The sequence below is a fragment of the Helianthus annuus genome, chromosome 14 (genome assembly GCF_002127325.2).
Source record: "Helianthus annuus cultivar XRQ/B chromosome 14, HanXRQr2.0-SUNRISE, whole genome shotgun sequence".
Classification (NCBI taxonomy): domain Eukaryota; kingdom Viridiplantae; phylum Streptophyta; class Magnoliopsida; order Asterales; family Asteraceae; genus Helianthus; species Helianthus annuus.
Window position 1 is genome coordinate 69,786,117 of NC_035446.2, and position 23,398 is coordinate 69,809,514.

Here is a 23,398-nt window from a genome sequence, read left to right on the forward strand (position 1 = left end):
GTGATAGACTTTGGTGGTAACTGAGATTCGCATCTACCGTTGATCGAATTCTCTTACAACAATAATTATCATGCTAGCATCAATATGGCACTGTTCGAAGCTTTATACGGTCGAAAATGTCGTTCACCTTTCTGTTGGAATGAGATCGGTGAAGCTCAGCTTACTGGACCTGAACTCATTTAGGAAACAACAGAAAAAGTCAAGAAAATTTGCGATAATCTTCTGATAGCTAGAAGTTGTCAAAAGAGTTATGCGAATATGCAACGCAAGCCCTTGGAATTTCAAGTTGGAGACCGTGCCCTACTCAAGGTATCCCCTTGGAAGGGAGTAGTGAGATTTGGAAAGAAAGGAAAACTTGCACCACGATACGTTAGACCATTTAAGATTGTTGAAAGAATCGGAAAGGTTGCCTATCAACTTGAGCTACCTCTTGAACTTGGGAATATTCACCCAACTTTTCACATGTCCAATTTACAAAAGTGTTTAGCCGATACTGATATTAACATTCCACTCGACGAAATTCAAGTTGATGACACAATGCACTTTGTCGAGAAACCTGTGTAGAGAAAGAACAAGTGTATACCGATAGTCAAAGTTTGCTGGGAGCCAAAAACATGGCCCAGAGTTTACTTGGGAACATGAGGACCAAATGAAGGTGAAATACCCACATTTGTTTACATAAGTTTCCTCTAGTTAAAATTTCGGGACGAAATTTTCTAAAGTAGGGGAGACTGTGACATTTGTGCTCTGTAAACACTGAACGATGTAGAACAATATCAAATATCAATGAAACAAAGTGTTTTGATCTCAATGTTTGTTTGTTTGTGTATGACAATTTCATGTATCAATTCTCACTACAAAAAAACGAGTTTTAGGGACTGAAAAATCAGTATCTAATACATCAAAATCAGTCCCTAATGGTTATTAAGGACTGATTTGTCAATACCCAGCCAGTCCTATATACCTAGTACTAGATAGTGGTTTTAGTAACTAAAAATCAGTCTTGATTGTATGACTCCAAAAGGGACTAATGGTCAGTCTTTATTACATAAAAATTCAGTCCTCAATTTGTCTTCGGGTACCACGTCATTTCAGTCCCCAATACATTTTTTCCATGACTAAAATTTAGTCTCTATTACTATGATAATTCAATCTCAAATGCATTTTATTAAGGACCGAAAGTAGGTCCTTAAAACCACTTTTATTTTGTCCCCAATAGTTTTTGCTAGGTTTGTTATTATTAGGGACAGAAAAATAAATCCCTAATATGTTTCTTCGATGACTGAAATACCAGTCCCTAATTTGTTTTTTCAGCGACTAAGTAGTCTAAGTTCTAATATGTTTCTTTTGGATACTACAAAAACAGCTTTCAAACACAAATAAAACCAACAAATTTACAAACACAAAAACAGTAATTATAAATAATGTTTAATACCATCTCTATTTCTCCAAAATAAAAAGAAAATATCCTATAATTATAAATGAACAAATGTGTAAAAAATTTACATCTTGAATTCATTTCTTAATAAAACTACAACGTCGCATCCTGAACCATGTTGCAAGTTTGTGGTTATAATGAAGGATCCCGATGAACTGCAATCACAAAGAAAATTGTTGAAATCTTCATTAAAGTTCCAACTTTCGGCCCCAAAATGTTGATGTAAGAACCAATCGCTTTAACGAATCATCCATACACTAAATCATAAAACCAGAATGTGATCTACAAAACCACATGTGAATCATTAAATTTTGACACATAGACTTGTTGTAGCTACAATGTCCACAAAATCTATCCCCTGTTAGAATCTCTTGATGAAAGAAGTAACAACAAAAATAATATATAAAATAAATCTATTAAACTTCATACCTCCTCACATCAAGAACAGATTTAGAATTTCAGAAAGAACATGGGCAATGATCTGAAAGAAGCAGAAAGTTAGAAAATATTGTAAAGCAAAAACCACCATCATAAAGTAAAAACAACCACATTAACTAAGCATAAAAATAATAATGATCTTGTCCATCTTATGAACAGTTATTATAAACACAATTAAAGATTGCAATATACTAAACTAATATGTTTAAACCAACATTACTTATATGATCCTGCATATTAAAAATGGAATACAACAATATATAAAGAATAAGCCAATTAAACCATGTAAGGCTCGAGGTGTGGTATAAAGCCCCTAGGGACTTTATAATGCCACCTCAGCGCCACGTCACACAGGGTGCTTTAAAGCCCCTTCCTTTAACTTGCAGGATGTGGCGAGCAGTCTATGGCGCCCCCTTTCAATGGCGCGGTGTGACCGATGGCGCCCCCGGGCCGCTATAGAGTATGATGTGGTGGGGTGGTGTTAAGCCACACCCACCAGCCTAAGTATCAAAATCACATTATTGTAGCAGAACGAAGTTGAGACAAATTAAAATCGCCACCATATAAAGAGGTTGAAAAATGATATGTGAACTTTTTGGCCAACGAATTCAAGTAAAAATGATTTAAGTAACACAAAAAGAAAACAAATAAACTATTTATTCTGAAAATCTACTCCATTCAAAACACAAGTATGCAATAAAAAAAAACAATACGTTGTACGAACTCTAACTGCATATGTTGGTGAGAGTGATGAGATACCAAAAAGCCTACTAACTAAATCCACAAGTAAGGTCTTCCCAGCAATTAAAAGCCCATAAAATCCCGTAATAACATAAATATATTTCGGGGCACCAAAATTTACAATTCGATGTCCCCAATAATAAAAAAAACCACATTCAATTAGATGATGTGCATACCTAGAATGACGTGCAGATGCAACAATAACCTTCCAAATTCCAATCCGTCCAAAAAACCGAATTCTCTAGCGGATTTACTGTAAATCAAAACTTTAAATTAGAAAATGGAGGAGTGATTTTGTATGTGGTTTTATCAATTAAATGTTCCGTTATCATATCAACAAAAAACTATAAAAAAGAGAAGTCACCTCTACGTATGTCTAGAAGTCGCCTTTCAGGATCAAGATCTAGTAGTGGTGATTTGAAAGAAATATGGTCTGGGAAGGAACACAATTGGGTTGGGGTGGGGTGAAATGATAGATTTAGGGTTAAGGGGTGTGTGGGAATGATGAAATATCGAGAGGGCGTGGGCCGCAGGGATCAAATTTTGGACTTAGACTATGGGGTATGGTGGGGCTTGAGTTGGGGATTGGGTTGGGGCATTGGTTGACACGTGGAAATTCAAAACTCAAGTCTTCAACCCACTTTGAAGGGGGTATGGTGGGGCTTGGGTTCAGTTTTTTTTAATATATATATATATATATATATATATATATATATATATATATATATATATATATAGGGGATGGTTCAAATGAAAACCACTTTTATTGTGAAAACTCGAAAACTAACTAAAAAAAGCCTAAAAAACACACAAAATTTTTTTTTTCAATTTTTTTTTTAAAAATCGCTAGTTTTTATATATAAAAAAAAAATTTTTCAAAAAAAAAAAAAAAAATTTGTGTAGTGCACATGTGTAATAATACACATGTGTAGTACACATACATATGTGCAGTATTACACATGTACACTACACAAATTTTTTTTTTTTTTTTTTTTTGAAAATTTTTATTTTTATATTAAAAAACCTGTGAAATTTTGATTGCAAAAAAAAAATTAAAAAAAAAAAATTTTGTATGTTTTTTTGGCTTTTTTTAATTAGTTTTCGAGTTTTCACAATAACTAGTGGTTTTCATTTGAACCTTCTATATATATATATATATATATATATATATATATATATATATATATATATATATATATATATATATATATATATATATATATATATACTAGCCATTTACCCGCGCGATGCAGCGGGATTGGCGATTTACAATAGGATACTCGTTTACCATTAGTTTATCACTCGTCTCGTGATATATTGTATAGTACTTAAGTTAGTTTTCTTATTTGTGAGATGTTGACACGCGTTTTTCTGTAAGTTTATCGATTGTTTGGTGATATACTTTTGTTAATTTTTTTAGCTCTTAGTCTAGCAGTGAACCCGTGCGATGCGATGGTCGGCAACAATCTACAACGATGCTCGTTTTGCTATTATTTATCAAGATTCTCGTGATATATAGTAGAACACGTTTGTGAGGTTGAATCATGAATGTTATGACAAAATATTGATAAAATGGTGCCCAACTCGAAACCATTCAGAAGCTCTTGAGCTTTTCTAACCTCTTAATATGTTATAGTTTTATAACATACAATAAAATATACTTTCTTATATACAATGGTAAAAAAAATGTGAAAGTAATTACATTTCGTGTAAGGCTCCAAACACAAAAGGACGGTGTTCTCAATTTCTCATGGTGTTATGTTTTCGAAACAGAGAATACATGTACCATTCTTCTTTTTCCATGCTAGTTAGTATTTTATGGTTAAGTTTATATAGTTTAAGAAATTGCAAAACAACTAACTTATGCTTCCTAACATACAATGTATTTGATTAATGTCTGGTGAGGTTACCGGTAACATCCTCGGCCATGATGGTGACTGCTAATAAAGTACGCCATAATTTAAGTATAAATATCCTAACACATGACTAAGAAAATATCAGTTATAAACATAGTGACCTAAAATTAAAATTTGCCTGTCAACTACTTGTATCGTGATGAGATCACCTTTACTCATAAGCCTTACATATCTAATTAACTTGTCTACATAGGGGCGGCCCTATGGGTGGGCGAGGAGGACAACCGGCTAGGGCACATTCTTTGTCTATAACATAAAACGTTTATTATATATATTTTTGGGGGCACATTCTTTGTCTAAAACGTAAAACGTTTATTATATAAATATAGGTAGACTGAATCATAACTTATAACAAAAGACAGTCTACTGGTAAGTTGCGTATGCCTATTCTGTTGAATCCCAGGTTCGAGCCTAACATCTTCATGTTTTTTCTTCTTTTCTGGTGTTTACTTTCTTCTTTTCCTTTAATCCCAAGGTTCAACTAAAATGAGACCATGTTCTCTTGCGTTTGCTGGTCTACAAGAGGTGGTTCGGCTAATATTTTATCCTTTCCTTTAATCTGCGTGTTTAGTTTAAGATTTTAAATGAGTAGACGATTATATAGATAATAGTAAACTGGACAATTCAAGCATAATAAACAACCATAAATCTAAAACCAAGTATCTGAAGTGCTACCGTTGTAGCATCCCAAAAATGCACTGAAGCGTATGTGTTAGCTTTGCTTCACGAGCGAGGTAGACATGGCCGAACATGCCCTTTCCGAACGATTTCCCAATCTTGAAAGCCCCCCAACAAGGATTCTCCACCAGTCACAAAACCACTATTCAGCCAGTAGAAGCAAGGCATATTTTCATCACTACATGGCACTGAAAAAGGAAAAGATAGATGCCCAACAAGAGCACAACAGACTCCTGCTTGGTCTCGAAAACATTACTACTATTCAGTGAAAATCTAGGCCTTGATTCTTAGCCATATACCACTTGAGTAATAAGCCCAATCTCCTGCATTTCCCTTCATAGTACCCACTCTTCAACTCCAGATCTTCTACCTACATCCTTTTCTTCTCTCTTGATCTTAATCCTTAGAGATGCATCTAAAGTCCTTAGTTACCTGACACACATTTTCATTATTCAAATCTTTCTCATAGAGAAAACTGAACATTAAAGACTCAAAGTAACAAGAAACAACATAAATCTAGGGGTGCTAAACGGGTCGTGTTCACAGGTTGGCGGGTCTAACCCGACCCAAACCCAAAAATTTTACACGAACCCGAACCCGAAGATTGTATCATATATATGAACCCGAACACGACCCGAAATTTCGTGGGTTGACACGAACACGACCCGTTCAACCTGAATGTTTTAATTTTTTTTTTCTGAAATTAATATATTAAATTTAAATTTTACTTAAAAAACACAAATGTATTTAATAATATCATATTTAAATTATAAAATCTATGCTAATTTCTCTTTTTAAGTTATAATCATGACATGAAATACACACCCCATTTAATTCATGACATAAAACATATTGTAAAAATATAATATCGTATAAATATGTTAAACGGGTCAACCCTCTAACCCAACCAGGTCGACCAGAACCCGACCCGTTAACCTAAATGGGTTCGCGAGTTCAACCTGAAACTGACCGGAACCCATTTAGACTAAAACTAAACTCACGATTCATGTTAGGTTCGTGCCGGGTTTTCGGGACGTGTTAAAAATTCACACCCCTACATAAATCAGCTACAAGTATGACACACATAGAACCAACCATCTTCTTAGGTGAGAATTAAAACATCAAAAACCTACATATTTGTAATAAATGCAGCTCAAAATACTAATCAACCAATACAAGTTACAACTGAAGCGAGAGTTAGTATGTAAGTATTTGAAAGAGAAATATAACTTTGTAAACGTATTTCAAAGCAAAAACAATAAATAAATATTTATCAATAGGGCTAAATAGACATTAAGAGCAATTCAATCAGAAAACCTCAAATTAAGAATACATGTTCTGCTTCTTGGCCAACGGAGGATCATTGTCCTTTTTCTTCTGGGGCACCAGCAAACAAATTCTTTACATAAATCATATAGAAGAAATCAATTAAACATGTCATCATTCAGAACAGAACAGAACAGCTATAATAATAAAGTACACACAGTTGCTTCCTACAAAACTCATGTAGACCAATCATTGTGTTTCCTCTGCTTTTGAGGATTCCTTGATCTCGTCACCAGCCTCATTCTGTAACACAAACCAGAAACATTAACCAAACGGCCCCAATATATTTTTAACCATTGGTACTTTAGATATTTCATCAGTAAACGGTTCAGTTAAGCTTTGACAAATGTGAAAGTGTGTATAAAATATTCAAGAACAAAAGAGAAGAAACCAACCGCAATATCATATGTCCATAAAGTGAGGTTGTCATGGATTAGTTGCATGATCAATGTGCTGTCCTTGTATGAATCCTCACCTAATGTATCCAGCTCAGCAATAGCTTCATCAAATGCCTGCGATTGTACACAGGGTTTTAGCTAAACGCATTACCGTATGTGTGATTAAAAGTAACCATTTACATTGGCAAGTACGGTCAGAAGAATTGAGGATCTCATAATAAAACACTGAGAAGTTTAGTGCAAGCCCAAGTCGTATCGTATCAGGTGAGTAGGAGCCAAGTCAGATAGAGCAATATCCTACAACACAATACCATGGTTACAAGTCAACGTAAGAAATTAAATCCAGATACAACAAAGACCAGTGTATGGAGATGAATAAAAATCACCCACCTGAGCAGATTTGTAAGCTAATAAAGTACTCTCAGCAGCTTCCTTCCTATCAACACCAGTCTTAAACTCAGCCAAGTATCCAAAGTAATCACCCTTCATCTTCAAGTAAAAGATCTTTGCCTCTGAAGATGATGCAAATGGAACCAAATGTGAGCCCAGAAGACCCAAAATACCATCACAAATTTTGCTTAGTTCGGTCTCAATTGTCGCCCTATAATCCTTAAATAGCTTTACATGATCTTCATTCCCACGGCTCTCTTCCTTCCGATAGAAGATATGACCTCCATGATGCCCTCCTGGCTCCGTTCACGTTCTTGTAAGCCACAAAAAGAAGATTCCTTTCCTCCACGGTCAACTCCTCGGAGTCAACGATCTTCTCCATAAACTCAACCATTTCTTTGTATCGTTCGGCCTGCTCTGCCAGCTTGGCCATGTACACATTGTCCTCACATGAAGCTTCGGTTGATCGTAACGACAACAAGTTATTCCAAAAGCTCCTTGATTTCTGTGGGATCTGCATTCAGAAACATATCACATGTGCATAAAAAGATAGTCATAAATGATTATTAAGTGAAACAAATTACACAATTACCATCAGAAGCCGGAGATAACCCGTCGTACGATAGAACCGTCAATTCATGATTTACACCATCTATCATAATCGTACCAGCCGGTAAAGGAGCCTCACTTCAATCCAAAGTTCAACCACAACAAAACTTATTATTCATCTAAACAACAAATTTATACACCAACATTATACACCTTCTTACCCAATTTTCGGCTCGACTTCCTTAACCACATTCCCTTTAGCCGCAGCGAGCTTCTTCAACTCATCAGAACCAACATTAGACACCTTCTTACCCCCTGCTCACCTGTTGTTCGTAGAACACCGTCAACCAACATATATTCTGCTCTGGGTACTTCGTACCCCAGCTCAAACATTAAACCCTAACTTCAAAAGCTCCCTGCACAAACCATCTGTCATTTAACAGTTCTGAAAATCAAGTGTAAAAACCATCAGTCATTTAACAGTTCTCAAAAAAAAAGAAAGGGGAAACGAAAATCATAACATACTTGAAGATTAAACCAGAAATCTGAGAATTTAAAATGGATGCTTGATTCCCTTATGAAATTAGAACGTGGATGGATGCGAGATGAACTGCAGACACAAGACAATAGGGATTAAGGTTCTAGTTCGACAGAAATGACTACCAAATCCTAAACAACAAAATCCGAAAATTTTAACTTACTTGAAAGGCAGATCTGAGATAGAAACGTGGATGATTGATTCTGTGATGGTAACAAAACAAACGTGGATAATTGATTCGGTTAGGGTTTCTTCTAATCTGTGTGCTTCTAGTTCTTCGCGTGCGGGGGAAGAGACCGGATGGGGAATATTGGAGATGTGGAGGAGGCTAGGGTTTGAGAGAATAGTGGGTCTGAATTTTGGAAAGGGGAGAGAAGTAGGTTTTGTTCGGGATTTGAAAAGTTGGGGGCTTTTGAAATTTGAAAGCCCGCCCAAGTTATTTCAGGGTTTTGAAAGCCCGCCCAAGTTATTTTAGGGGGGTGTTGAAAGATTCAACATTCATGCATTGAGCAATTGTACAATGTGCTTGAAATGTTTGTACAATGGCAAATGACCATTCTTGCCCTTCCTATATGCTTATTAAAGTAGTATATATATATATATATATGGGGCTGCTAGAATGAGAACCACCTCGAGTTGTAAGAACCGCGAGAACTACTTGATCCGGGGCGAGGTGGACCAATTTTTTTTTCAAAAACGTAGATGAATGTATTATAAACACATTCGTAAAAAAAATTTAAAAAAAAATGTCGTGTGTGTAGTTTTTTACACCACAAGTTTGTGGTTTACGAGTTCCGTAAATTTACGGAACTCACAAACTTGTGGTGTAAAAAACTGCACGCACGACATTTTTTTAAAATTTTTTTTTACGAATGTGTTTATAATACATGCATCTACGTTTTTGAAAAAAAATTTGGTCCACCTCGCTTCGTACGGTGTGGTTCTCGCGGTTCTTACAACTCGAGGTGGTTCTCATTCTAACGGTCCCCTATATATATATATATATATATATATATATATATATATATATATATATATATATATATATATATATATATATATATATATATATATATATATCTATAACCATTCAGAGCCCGCCATGTCAGCTTGCTCCCCCGCCCCACGCCCGGCTTGAAACCCAAGCCCCAAGGGCCACGCCCCAAACCCAAGCCCACCCGGGGTGGTACCTTGGGTGTTTTCCCCCAACCCACGCCCAAACCCCCGCCCCATACCCCACGGCCTTAGCGGGAAACAAAATTTTGAAGGGACGTAAAGAATTTTTGTTTTAATTATTAGAAATATTATTATAATAAATATAAAAGTATAAAAATTGTATTTAAGTAAATATTCTTATTAATTCTATGTTTTTAAAAGGTATAAATACTTAGTTCTAAACATATAAAAATAATAAATACTTATAATTTAATCATAATAAAACATTTTTTTATGTTCGTATTTGATCTAAAAATTTCAATGTATTAAATCTTGATAAGTTTTGATGGATCACAAGTGTATTATGGAGTCCTCTTAGTTTTGCGAGAGTTTAATTATTATTATCATAATTTTAGCCGATGCTTATTTCCCAGATACCGTCATTGCTTCTTCTCCAGGAAAAGAAGTTCACGACCTGCACATAATTCTTTTTTATTATATAAATATGTTTACGTAACATAATTAGATACTGAATATTAGTCACGGATCATTTCATACCAAAAGGCGTTCAAAACAAGATATTAGTCCCAAATTATGTTTGTCTTGAAAAATATTATGAATTGAAAATCAGTCCCTAAAATACTATCTATATATTAGAGACAGAAGATTAGTCTCCAACACATTTATGCCATTTTTTATTATAGAGGGAACATATTTAATACTGGAATTCAGTAGCTAATAAGGTTCCCTTCACTAAGCTATGTGGCGTAAATATATTTGCGACTAAAATTTAGTCCCAAATAAGGTGACAATATATTAGCGACTAATAATCAGTTATTAAAATCTGTCACGCAGAAATCAGTCCCTAAGAGTATCGGTAACTGATAAATCAGTCCTAGATGTTATGTATTTAAGACTGATATACTAGTCCCTAATAACTTAGTCTCTAATGGTCACTTTTTTTGTATTCGATCTCAAGCTTTTAATCGCTTTTTGGAAAGTTAGACGCAAACTATTATGTAAACGTAATCAATTTAACGTGAAAAACACTCCGAAATAGTGACATATGCTTAGAACACCTTAAATAACCTTTACATGACATAGAAATAAGTTTTGAAGGGTTTGGTGTGTCAAAAACAAGTTTATTCGATCACAGGGACTATTTGCGACAAACTGCAAAAGTCTGCCAATTTGTATAGCAACGAACACTCCGGAACAAGATCATAAGCTAAACATACCCTAAATATCCTTTATATAGCTTAGAAAAAAGTTTTGAGGGGTTTGGTATGCGAAAATACGCTTATTTGATCACGGGGACTAAAAGCGTCGAAACGGTGAAAGTATGCACATACGTGCATATCTTGCGTTCTGACCATATTTGGAGATCCAAAAATTTTTGTAATCATTAAAATATTGTATTTTAGTGATGAGAATTAAAAAATTCATTCGTTTCGCAATTTGGGTCGTTTTCGCGTCCGTTACGATTTCCGTCGTAATTAACCAAAAAACGCAACCGTACAGACAAATGAACCGACATTCATGACATGTTTGAGCATAATTCAAGTTAAATATACTTTAACTTCATCATAGAGTTTGAAAATTGGTTTGACGGGTGTTAGAAGTGCCAAAACGCAATGAAACATTCACAGGGACTAAAACTATCATTTTGCAAAAGTTGCTGGTCTGCAGAAGCCATACGGACCGTATGGTGAAGTGCTTATGGTCTGTAAGCCTATGCCAGCACATCAGAATCCATAATCTGCAAATTAGCTTGCTGCACTTGATTTTAATCCTAGTTTTTGCATCTTGTGGGCTAGTTTGTGTGATCTCCAAGTCCCCTAATCAGTGTTTAACAAATGTATGGTCAAGATCATGCCTTAATCAACTCAAAAACACTTGGCATTGATCTAAAGGTCCAAGAATTCCTATAAAGAGCAAGGGGTTTCTTCATTTCAACTTGCTCATTTGCTTTCTTCTTCATCTCTGCTCTATTTGAGGCTACCACTTGGTTGGATGCTTCATACTTGAGTCTTCTTGATCATCTTTTTCAGCCTTGAACACTTGTAACTGTTCTTTCATCTCTTGTTTATTTATTTAAGCAAGAAAGTCAAACAGTGTTTGACTTTCAGCTTTGACCATGATTTGTTCAAGACAAAGTTCGTTTGAACTTTGCAACGTGAGCGTAATCACGATGGTTATAGTCCCTTGCGACTATACCTACTGATTCCACATTGATTAATCGAAGTGACGAGTCAAAGTTTCGGTCAAAAATGCATAATTATGTGCATTTTGTGACGAAACTATTTTCGGGTATCAAAACACTTTGTTTTGATATCAAAACAGTTTTCTAACTTAGTTAAACATGTTTTAACATGTTTAACTCGTCACTTTTAGTTTAGTGCTTGTTTAGGGTCGTAGGTCAAACGGTCTCGACATCTGCTTAGACTTTCGAACCCGACCCGTTTGGTCGATCATTAGGATCCGACCAAACATTTTTTGTGACCATATTTGTATAGGGAATAACCTTCCGAGGTTATACCTTATGGTCACTTAGTTTAATTAGTTGTATGGTAGGTAGTTTATATGCCTTAGGAAAATAACCAAAATGCCCTTTTAAGCATAATTTGAATTTAAGCATATGTAACTTAAATTTTCACACTTAAACTGATTATGGAACATTATTAAACATGTTAAGGCATATAATACTTATCATAGGACTAGTTAGGCGGTTCGAATGCGCTTTTGCGCAAATGACGCGTTAAAGTAGCATAGACTACCTTAACGGGTCATAACGGGTCATAAGCACTTAGGATAGGTTTCAATTCAGAATGTAGGCTTGTTTAAACCGTATCATATGAGTATCAACACTCACTTGGTTTACAAGACCTCATTCTACCCGATCTCCCGATTTAGATCCCGATTTATTAACATAAGCAATCCAGTACTAGGTGCCACTTGATTTCTTTGATTGCCGAGCTATGTTAGTTCACTTAATCAAGGAAACCTTACAATCTCAAGTGAGTACATAGTTCCCCTATTTTACCGCTTTTAATTCTTTTGGGGTGATTCATATGTGCTAAACGATTTCGAGTTTTCAAAACAAATACTATGGTTTACATTAAACACAATGATTTCAATAATGTGAACGAACTTGTTGGGGCGTTGGTCGAAAGACAATCGAATGACATTCATTAACTATGATCAAGCCGACCAATAGTATGTTATGGTACCATAGGATCTGACAAATCCCGTTTTCGGACTATCACCATGGTTACGGGGTAATGTGGGTAACGAAAGAACCTGATGAATGTTAAGTAACCCTTTAGTGGTTTGTTAATATGATTGAATGATGGACGAGTCACACATGTTTGAATGTGTTCTACGAGACGACCAAACGTTAGTTTTCATAATTAAAACACGAACGATAGGAACGATTTTAACGATTGGAACGATATGAACGATTTGAACGATTGAACAATTTGAACGATGGTTTATAACATGAACGAGTTGAACGATTGGTTTTGATAACATGAACGATTGATAACACAAACGGATTGAACGATTTTGAACGATTTCGGACGATTGTTTTTCAAACGATGTCACATGAGATGTTTACTAAATGATATAAACCATACGAGTTTTATTACAAGAACAATTTACTATTTGGATTACAAAAGCAAATATTTTTAGTCAAGATTCATGGCAACGAGGTTTTCTTTAACATATAACCAACTTGTTTTAGTTGGTTAATCATATTGCAATACTAAACACTTTTCAAAAAAAGGAATTCAATTATCGACTCTAGTAGTCATACGAGGTATTGCCATATGTGTACAAGCCATGGATTTGACACACTCACAAAATCTAAGTGCTCGCAGACATTTTTATACTGACTTTATATTTACATATGTTTCAGGTGCTGTTGTTTGATGATGATGATGATTATGATGCATGCTCACGAAAGGTTGGACGAGGCCTTAGTGACTTAAAACAAGAAAGACAATATGTGAACTCATTTTGTTTTACTAAGACAATGTTAAACATTTAATAATTTAATAAAACGAAACTTCAATCCATGAGTTGTGAAACAATGATTCTGTTACTCCACTCCCCGACGTTTCCGCCGTGGTTTTGTTGTTTTAACACGGTCGGGGTGTGACAATTGGAGGAATTCAAGAACGGAAGAAGTCATGTTCATGGTTTTACCAGCAAATTCGAGGCACGATATCCTTTTGGGAAGAGAGTCCCAAGGAGATTTCAGCATTATTTGTTCAGGGCCACACTCAGCGGTTGGTTTCCCAATAGAGACAGGGATAGCCATAATCTATGCAAGCAAAGAGGTTCTCGTAACCGACAAAGTTAGACCTACAAAGTTAAGTAAGCCCACCCCGTATGCAGAACCAGAATAATGGGTCCTAAACAAAAAGTATCAAGAGCAAACAATCACTTTAGAACCAGCAATGTCAGAAATCACACGCGCATCGCTCAAAAAGTTGTTGTTCAAAAATATGGATGTGTTCGCTTGGACACCAACCGATATGGTTGGCGTTCCACGGGATATAGAAGAACACAGATTGAACGTTGCCGAAAATGCCAAACCCGTGGTACACTCCAAACAGCATCTAGGGGATATAAAGCACGAAGCCATGCAAGAACAAATCACAGAGCTGCTTAACGCTGACATCATCAGAGAAGTGCGATACCAAACTTGGGTAGCCAGCCCAATATTGGTTCCAAAAGGAAATGGTAGCTGGAGAATGTGTGTGGATTATAAACATTTGAACAAAGCTTGCTCGTGCGATTGTTACGCTTTACCTGAGATCGATGAGAAGATTGATTCACTAGCGTCTTTCCGATGGAAATGCTTTCTCGATTATTACAAGGGATACCATCAAGTGCAGATGGCAATCCAAGATGAAGACAAGACAACATTCTGTACGCCACAAGGCTGTATTGTTACATGAAAATGCCCTTTGGATTAAAGAATGCAGGAGCAACATATCAAAGTGTCACACCCCGACCGCGTATAACAACAAACCGTGGCGGAAACGTCGGGGAGTGGAGCGACAAAATTATTGTTTCAACAACCATGGTAATTAAAGTTTTGTATTATTAAGATTAAAGTTTGCATTGTATTGGAATTCAAACCAAACATAACATAAATAACTGTCTTTTAAGTCACTAAGGCCCAAGTCCGCCTAAGTGAAGCACAAACATCATCATGCATTAGCACCTGAAACACATGTAAAAATAGGTACGCCAGCAGAAAAATGCCTGTGAGATACATAGGTTTTGTTTATGCAGGATTCATGACTTGTAGTTAAAAGAAGTGTTTAACAAAAATGTAGTCATGAACCTTGTAAAATGTTTTCCTTTATTATCATACGAAAATCGATGTGAAAATCAAATGATAATAAAAGGATAATGCATGGTTAAATGAATAATCAAGTAAAAGTGAATTTGTATAAAATATGTAATCTGAAAAACAACGTCGTGTCCTTGTATAAAATGTTTTATGTCTTTGTCAAAGTGGTTTAGATAACGCAACAATGTGTAATATAATAAAAGCACTTATATATAGGAAGTACAAGCAGCATATCCACCATGCTTTTATCATATAACACATAGCCCCGTTACATAAGTCACTTATCAATAATCAATCAAAATGTCTTGTTTAAAACCAATGTCAAATGTTTATGTGTAAACCATGTACAATGTCATGTGTAAACTGTATCATGTAAACCCAAATGTAATGTATAGCAAGTAGACAGTATCTACTCAAACTATATGATAATGTCAATGTGAAAACGATGTCATGTATGGTGAATAACTAGTAATTACTCAACCCCATAGTAAAATGTACAATACAAAGTTTTTGAATAAACCTAAGTTTAAATCAAATGTTATGTTTTGCAGAAAACAATGCTTTATGATTACAAACATTTATGAAGTGATGTTAATCACATACATTCAAGCCTTGCGACTGTGGCGACAAACCCTTAAACAAATTAAAGGTTCATCTAAATTATGTATATCGGATTCTGTCATTCCCAACTTCCAAACAAACCTAGGAAGTCGGAAACGGGATTTGTCAAGTCCTATGGTACCATTACATACTACCGAGCGGCGTGATCAATGTTAATGAATGTATTATTGTCCCGATTAAACATACCAAATGTCATAACCAATGTAGCATGTGAAAACCAAGTACTAGGTATGCTAAGTAAAGATACCTAGTAGAAATGATCATGTAAAACAATGTGCTAGCATGCTCAGTAAACATACATAACAGAAATGTCATGTAAAACAATGTGTCTATATGCTGAGTAAAATATGCAACAAATGTATCTATGAAATCAATGTGCCAGCATGCTTAGTAAACATACTGTTGGTGCACAATGTCTAAAGCCTGCGTCTTTGTAATGCTAGTTTAATGTATATGGTCTAGATAGGTTATTTTGTAAAAGTTCAGGGGGTTTATATGTAATTTTATGAAAGTTAATATGTTGGACCGCTTTTGTGACATATGTCCACAAAAGCGGACCAGGTTTGTAGTCTGGACCGCTCTTGTGGACATGTCACATGAGCGGACTAAGACATCTATAAATACCCCTGATGTTCACTTCATTTGTAACGTTGTCTTGTACTCTACGTCGAACTGCTGACCGTGTGGCAATCGTTATCAAGTGAAGAAAAAGTGTTTAAAGTGTGAATTCATCTGTTTCTACTCCTTTCTGTTACGTTTATCTTTGTATCATGCTGTAAATGTGTTTCCGCCATATTTTCAGTAAGCACTAGCTCTGATTGACTCATTCGTGTGGTCAAAACTGATCCTACAATTGGTATCAGAGCCAGTTGCGAGTTAGTTGCTAGATACGAAGTGGTTTTCACGGACTTTTGTAGATCTGGACTGATTTAGCGGTGGAAATGGACTGAGATTTGGACAGTAGGTGTGAAACACAGTAATAACAAACCCTTGAAAGTTTCGGATCAAAATACGGCCTAAAAGTGACCTAAAAACACTCGTGAAAGTAGGCTCGCTCTGACGTCATCACTGAATCGCTTTTGTGGACCGCTCCAAAGTACAGTTTATGCTAGATCGCTCGTAATTTTCAGTTCTGAATCGCTCGAAATGACTATTTTAGGTGCTGGTTCGCTCATCTGGTCCGCCTGAACAACAGTCTTCAGAACCGCTTATTTGTCATCAGTGGGTCGCTCTTCTGGTCCGCTCGTTTTACAATTCCTGGATCGCTCTTTGTGCATTCTCAGGACCGCTCCAAGGACAAATCTTCTGGACCGCTCCAATATCATCTGTGGACCGCTCAAAAGACAGGGTCTAGGATCGCTCAAAAGTGAATTGTTCTGGTCCGCTCCAAAATTCTTTTGTGGTCCGCTTTTTGTGCAAATTTTTGGTTCGCTCCAAAGTCCTGTGTTGGTTCGCTCATAGCTATTGCTGTGGATCGCTTATTCAGCTTCTGTGTATCGCTTATACAGACTGTTTGAATGATTTTTCCGTCACGACTGAAAATGGAAAGCCAGGATTTCTATAACATGTTTTCGGGTGTGGGTGCGACTCAAAGTCAAGCAAGTATCATGCAAAATGTCAGTCTTGAAAATGAACTTGGAACGATGCAGAAGCCTCCGAAATTGATGAGTTTGGATGAATATTCAGGATGGTCTGAGAGGTTCAAAAATTGGGTGCAGGCAAATCACTTAGAGAGTTGGATAAAAATCGAAAGAGAGTATGTTCCTCCAGTAGACGGGTTGAATATAAAAAAGACAATTGCCAGTCTGACAGATGCAGAGCAGGTCGAATTCAAAGCTGAGAAAAAGATGGTCAGCATCTTACAACAAGCGATAAAAGAAGATATTTTAGTGTTACTACAGCACAAGGATAGTTCACAGTCAATATGGCAAGCATTAGAGAAAAAATTCAAAGGTAGCGCGTCAATGATGAAAAGTAAAAAGGCATTGTTAAAGAAAGAGTTTGACATCTTCACAGGGATTAAGGGTGAATCAACGAAGCAGCTTATCGAGAGGTACTGTCATCTGGTGGTAGAGATGAGAAGGTTGGAGATCGAGAAGACACATGAGGAGTGGATAGACAAATTGTGTGATGCACTTCCCTATGAGGAATGGGGAACGTACGTGATGATGTTGAAAAACAGTTCGGATTTCGTGAATTATAGTTTGAGTGTGTTCATAGAGAAAATTGAAGCTCATGAGTTGGAATTGGTGAAAATCAAGAAGATGAATTCAGCGAATATGCCACAGGATGTATCTTTGTATTACAAGAGTAGTCCGGTAGTATCGAATGTTCAGAGTCCGAAAATTCAAACTGGTTTTAGCGCAGACAGCACTTCATCTGTTGCTCCAAATGCCTATCAGTCAAGTCAATCGACTCCATTTGCCAACTACGAGACAAATGTCAAAGTCTCAGAGCCGAATTCTCCTCAAAGTTCTACAGGGTCAAATCAACAGACGTTTGTGTCCGGTGTGCAGTGTAACATTGCGGTTAACATCAATAATGGGAATGGAATCACCGAGAATGCAGCTAAGCAGCACATCGCGTTACTGGCATCAGTTCTAGAAGCTTATGAAGGTTTGGTCGCTGGAAGGATCGAAAATCCTGACATGACTAAAGAGGATTACGATCAGATCGATCCGGAAGAACTGGAATTGATAGATATTAAGTGGTGTATGGCAAGTTTAGTTCGAAGAGCTCAACGATTTATGGAAATCACTGGTAGAAACAGTTTGTCGGGTCCAGATCAGAAATTAGGGTTCGATAAGACCAAGGTCACCTGTTTTAAATGCAAAGAGAAAGGTCATTTCAAGCGCGAATGTCCGAATCGTGAGGTGAAAAATCATCAGAATCCGGCAAGTTTAGTTCGAAGAGCTCAACGATTTATGGAAATCACTGGTAGAAACAGTTTGTCGGGTCCAGATCAGAAATTAGGGTTCGATAAGACCAAGGTCACCTGTTTTAAATGCAAAGAGAAAGGTCATTTCAAGCGCGAATGTCCGAATCGTGAGGTGAAAAATCATCAGAATCCGTTTACCAATGATTATTACAGACAAGCTATATATCATCGCCCGAACCAACAGTCTACAGTTCAGAGACCTCAGATCGAGAACAAACCTGAGAAGGCGTTGATCGTAAACCAAGATGATGAGAAGGTTGCGTCTGGTTTTAGTTGGGACAAGTATATTCCAGGAAAAGACGATGAAGCAACGATGGCTGAAGTTGTGGAGATTACCGAGACGGGTGCTGAGCCAGAGGTTTTCGAGAAGGTAGTTACTGAGAATGTTGGTGAAGAAGTTACTGAAATTGTTGAGTCTGGCTCTGAGGTGGTTGATAAAGCAGTTACTGAAGCTGTTGAATCTGTTTCTGAGATCGTGGTTGAAGAGGTTATTGAAGTTGTTGATCAGGAGGTTCCGGAGGTCGTTAAAGATGTTTCTATGGAAGATTCTGCAAAAGCTGAGGAATCTGTATCTGATGTTCTTAGTTTTCAATCTCGACGGGAGGAATTTGTCTATACTATGAAATCAATTTTACCTCCTAACGTCTTTGGTTCTTTTGCAGATTATTTTGAAGATCCAAGAACCAGAACGTGCCCGAGATTCGAAGCAGAGAAAGAAGAAGTCGAGGAGATGATTGATGTGTCGAAGGAAATGACTGAAGAAACTCTAAAGGAGATTGCAGATAAAGCACTGATGAGCAAATTAAAAGAGGTAGATTCAGACATTCAGGAGTCAGTCGATAAAGTGTCAGGTCTAGGAGAGGAATCTGGAGTCTTAGAAGTCAACATGGTCAAGTCGTCTGAGTTGGAGTCAAATCCTGTTGGTAAAATTGTTTGTGAGAATGAGATTATAGTAGAAAAAGTTTCAATCTCTGATACACCGTGTCAACGTTGTTCACAACCATGCACGGAGTGTCTTGAAAAAGACACCATGTATCAGGAACTGAAACAACATGCAGATCTGATGAAGTTTGACTTAGGGCAAGTAAAAGAGGCGTACGACACATTGTCTAGGTCAATTAAAATGATCCAAAAAGAAAGTCTTGAAAACGATAAAGCAACCAAGCTGGCACAATCAACTTTATTTGACAAACAAAGAGAAGTAAACTTTCATTTAGACACAATCGCATCTTTAAGAAAAGAGCTTGAGTTGACTAAAATTGAAAATGATAGAATTGATCAGAAATTGATGAGTTATGTGGCATCATCATATGTGTTAGAGCAAATAGTACCACAACAGCCACATGCTTCACCTGCCTTCAACAACGTTCCACCCCCAATGTGGAATCATTATACACAGAAATATCCAGATGGGGTGGAAGCTGCATTAAACATCAAACTAAAAACACTTGAGAATGACTTACCTGATAACATTGATATAACTTTCACTGCGTCTGACACTGACAACGAATCCCAGGTAATCAAAAATGTTATTGATCAGGTGTTGGACGATGATAGTGAGAAATCTGAGAAGGCAAAATCAGTGGAGTCCGGTAGTGATTCTGAGGAGGACGGAAACTTTTTAGATCGTTATTTGACAAAACGGATAAAAGTGTGGATGATGATTCAATTATGGTGGCTTACACTATTGTTGGATCTGACAAACTTTACTCCAACACCGAGTTTCCGCTTCAGAATGTTAAATTTGAGAATGTTCAGAAAGTGTTTAAGCTGATTGAGCTAAGCGTAAATGAGTTAAAGAAAAATGATTTCTTTTCAAAACTAAATAAATCAATTGGTTCGTCACGTCCTACTAGTCCAGAAAAGGTAGAGGGGGTGGGTAAAAACCAAAACAAGAAAAATCAGTTAAAGAATAAAGGTCTTGGTTTTGAGAAGAAAATGACTAAGAAGTTGGTAAAGCCAAAAGATAGAATTGATGATGTATTTGTTTGTGGTCCGAGCACTGAGACTGAAAAAGATTACATTTTTAGTCAAAAGGCCGTGGACGATTTCAATGCAGCGCAGAAGCTGAAAGCAGAAACTGTTAGTAGCACATTTGTCGAGTATGACAAACGTGTATGCTATCGCTGCAATGAAGTCGGCCACATGGCGAAGCATTGTAAGAAAGTGATCGAAAAACCGGTTGTGGTAAAAGTTGTTAATAAACAAGTGGTTGAGAAATCGAAGGTTGAAAAACCTAAGGTTAAAAACAAAAATGTGTCAAAACAGACCATTCAAAAACCTCGACGAAAATCACCGGTCGTTGCAAAAGATAAACAGGTGATGGTTTCGCCGATCCGAATTCTCAAACGAGGTGAAAAGTTGAAGTCGGAGGATAAGCCAGAATCGACTTTCGAAATTGGCGAATCTTCTAAGTCCCCCAAGACTTCGAAATTTTACCCTAAAGCAAAAACTTTTGAAAATCAGTCATGGATTGCGAAATCTAAACCATCTGGTGAGATTAAATAGATGGAAAGTGTGTTGAAAAATGAGTCACAGTCTGTGAAAGATGATGTTGCTGTATTTGAGTCTGAAATTGATCAGTTTTTGTCGGAATTTCCCAAACTTCATAACAATGTGAAACAAGATAAAAAGGAAATTGAGTCAAATGTCACATTTAACTTTCCGAAAACAACTGAGAAATGCAATGTGGTTTTTGGTACAGTGTCGGAAGTTAAAAAGTCGTGGGCATCATTGTTTAACTGATGTGTTTGTGAATTGATTGCAGGAGCTGCCCAAGTCTGTGCTCTCAAGGTGGATAATTGACAGCGGAGCGTCGCGACACATGACGGGATCCTTAGCACTGTTATATGATGTCAAAGCGATTAATGGAAGTTACGTTGGATTTGCTGGTAACCAAGGTGGAAGAATTGTTGGTCAGGGAATGCTCACGAACGGCATCATATCTTTTGACAAAGTGAATTATATTGTTGAATTGACGAACAATTTGTTAAGTATTTCGCAAATCTGCGACAAAGACTTTAGCGTACACTTTACAAAAACAGAATGTTTGGTTTTAAAACCAGGGTTTAAAGTCCCTGATGAGTTGGTTCTGTTGCGCGCCCCTAGGGTTAATGATCTTTACATTTTAGACATGAGCGCTGCAACACCAACAACTCCTCAAAAACAATGCTTTGTGACAAAATCTAAAGCAACTGAAAAAGAGTCGGTTATGTGGCACAGAAAAATGGGTCATATACACATTCGTAAAATGAACTTTCTTGTGCACAACGATTTGGTAGAAGGTGTGAATGTTAAAAATTTTCATTTACCTGACGATTATGTTGCGTGTAAGAAAGGTAAACAGGTACGGAAGTCTCATCCACCAAAGATGCTCAACACTATCCGGTTACCTCTCGAGAGATTGCATATGGATCTCTTTGGGCCGGTCAACGTCAAAAGCATCAGTGGAGATTCTTATTGTTTGGTGGTAACGGATGATTATACAAGATTTTCATGGGTCGTTTGTTTGGAGAAAAAGGATGAAACGTTCGAGGCTTTAATGGTTTTGTTCAAAAAGATGGAAACAGTGTACAAGCTGCCGATCAGAAGAATTCGAAGCGATAATGGAACTGAGTTCAAAAACAACAAAATGTACGAATTCTGCAATGAAAAGGGGATACTTCACGAATTCAGTGCGCCATATACACCACAACAGAACGACGTGGCTGAACGAAAGAATAGAACCTTGATTGAGACTGCATGTACTATGTTGGCCGATTCAAAGCTTCCAATTTTCTTCTGGAGTGAAGCGGTGTCAGCAGCTTGCTATACGCAGAATAGAGTTCTGACAGTGAAGAAATATAAAAAGACTTGTTTTGAGTTGTTGCATCGCTATAAGCCAAATCTTGAGTTCTTGGAACCTTTTGGCTCTCCGTGTACGTTCATCGATGCTGATGGTAAATTCGGAGCGAAAGCAAATGAAGGATTTTTCGTAGGATACGCCAGCCCATTAAAGAGGGTATTTGTACCGTGTCTGGGGAAGGTGATTTAGGTCCTTCATGTGGATTGTCAGAAGCACACACAGTCGCAACAACTTCCCGGACAAAGATTCCTATTTGATTACGACAAACTCTGGGAATCGTTTCATCTGCCGTCCGAGCCGAGTGAGGAGGAAATTGCTCTTATGTACCTGTATCAACAAAGTCAGTCGCAAGAGCCATTATCTAATCCGCTAGATGTTCCTACGCCCACCGTGGGTACTCACGATGATGAAGCAGGACCAAGTGGAACAGTTCATATACCGCCAGAGGAACCAGAGGAACCAGCTCCGTCATTTGACGTTTCTGACGACTCAGAGGAGGAACCCGCTCCTACCTTTGACGAGGAACCAAATGAGACATCAGAGGAGGCTGTTGATCAAATCGTTGATCTCGACATTTCAAATATTGAATCGGAAGTTGTGGTGCCAGATAATGTGATGCCGAGGACACTGTCTTACCATCCGTCAGAACAGATTATCGGCGATTTACAGAGTGGTGTCAAAACAAGACATCAGATAGACCAAGCTTTTACATGTTTTTATTCTGATATAGCTGATATGCAGAAAGAAGTCTCATACAAATGTTTTATTTCGCAGATTGAGCCCAGGACTTACAAAGAAGCATTGACCGAGGACAGTTGGGTGAATGCTATGCAGGAGGAACTGCAACAATTTGAGAAGTTGGGCGTCTGGAGACTCGTTGATCTGCCAAAGAACTAGAAGCTGATAAAAACAAAATGGGTGTTTAAATGTAAACGTGATGATAGAGGAGTCGTGGTGAGGAATAAAGCACGTCTCGTGGTCCAGGGATTCAGCCAACAGGAGGGTATAGACTATGAAGAGGTTTATGCGCCGGTTGCAAGGATTGAAGCAATCCGCATCTTTC

At 37.1% G+C, this 23,398-nt stretch overlaps 1 long non-coding RNA gene and 1 pseudogene across 1 annotated transcript; both read right to left on the reverse strand.

The window, feature by feature from the left end:
* Nucleotides 1–1,415: 1,415 nt before the first annotated feature.
* LOC110889571 lies at nt 1,416–3,142 on the reverse strand. Its single transcript, XR_002563660.2, has 4 exons — nt 2,982–3,142; nt 2,794–2,870; nt 1,868–1,919; nt 1,416–1,720 (listed from the first exon to the last, which is right to left on the reverse strand). It is a non-coding gene; the product is annotated as an uncharacterized LOC110889571 (long non-coding RNA).
* A 3,295-nt stretch (nt 3,143–6,437) lies between these two features.
* On the reverse strand, nt 6,438–7,993 carry LOC110889570 (annotated as a pseudogene).
* Nucleotides 7,994–23,398: the final 15,405 nt, after the last annotated feature.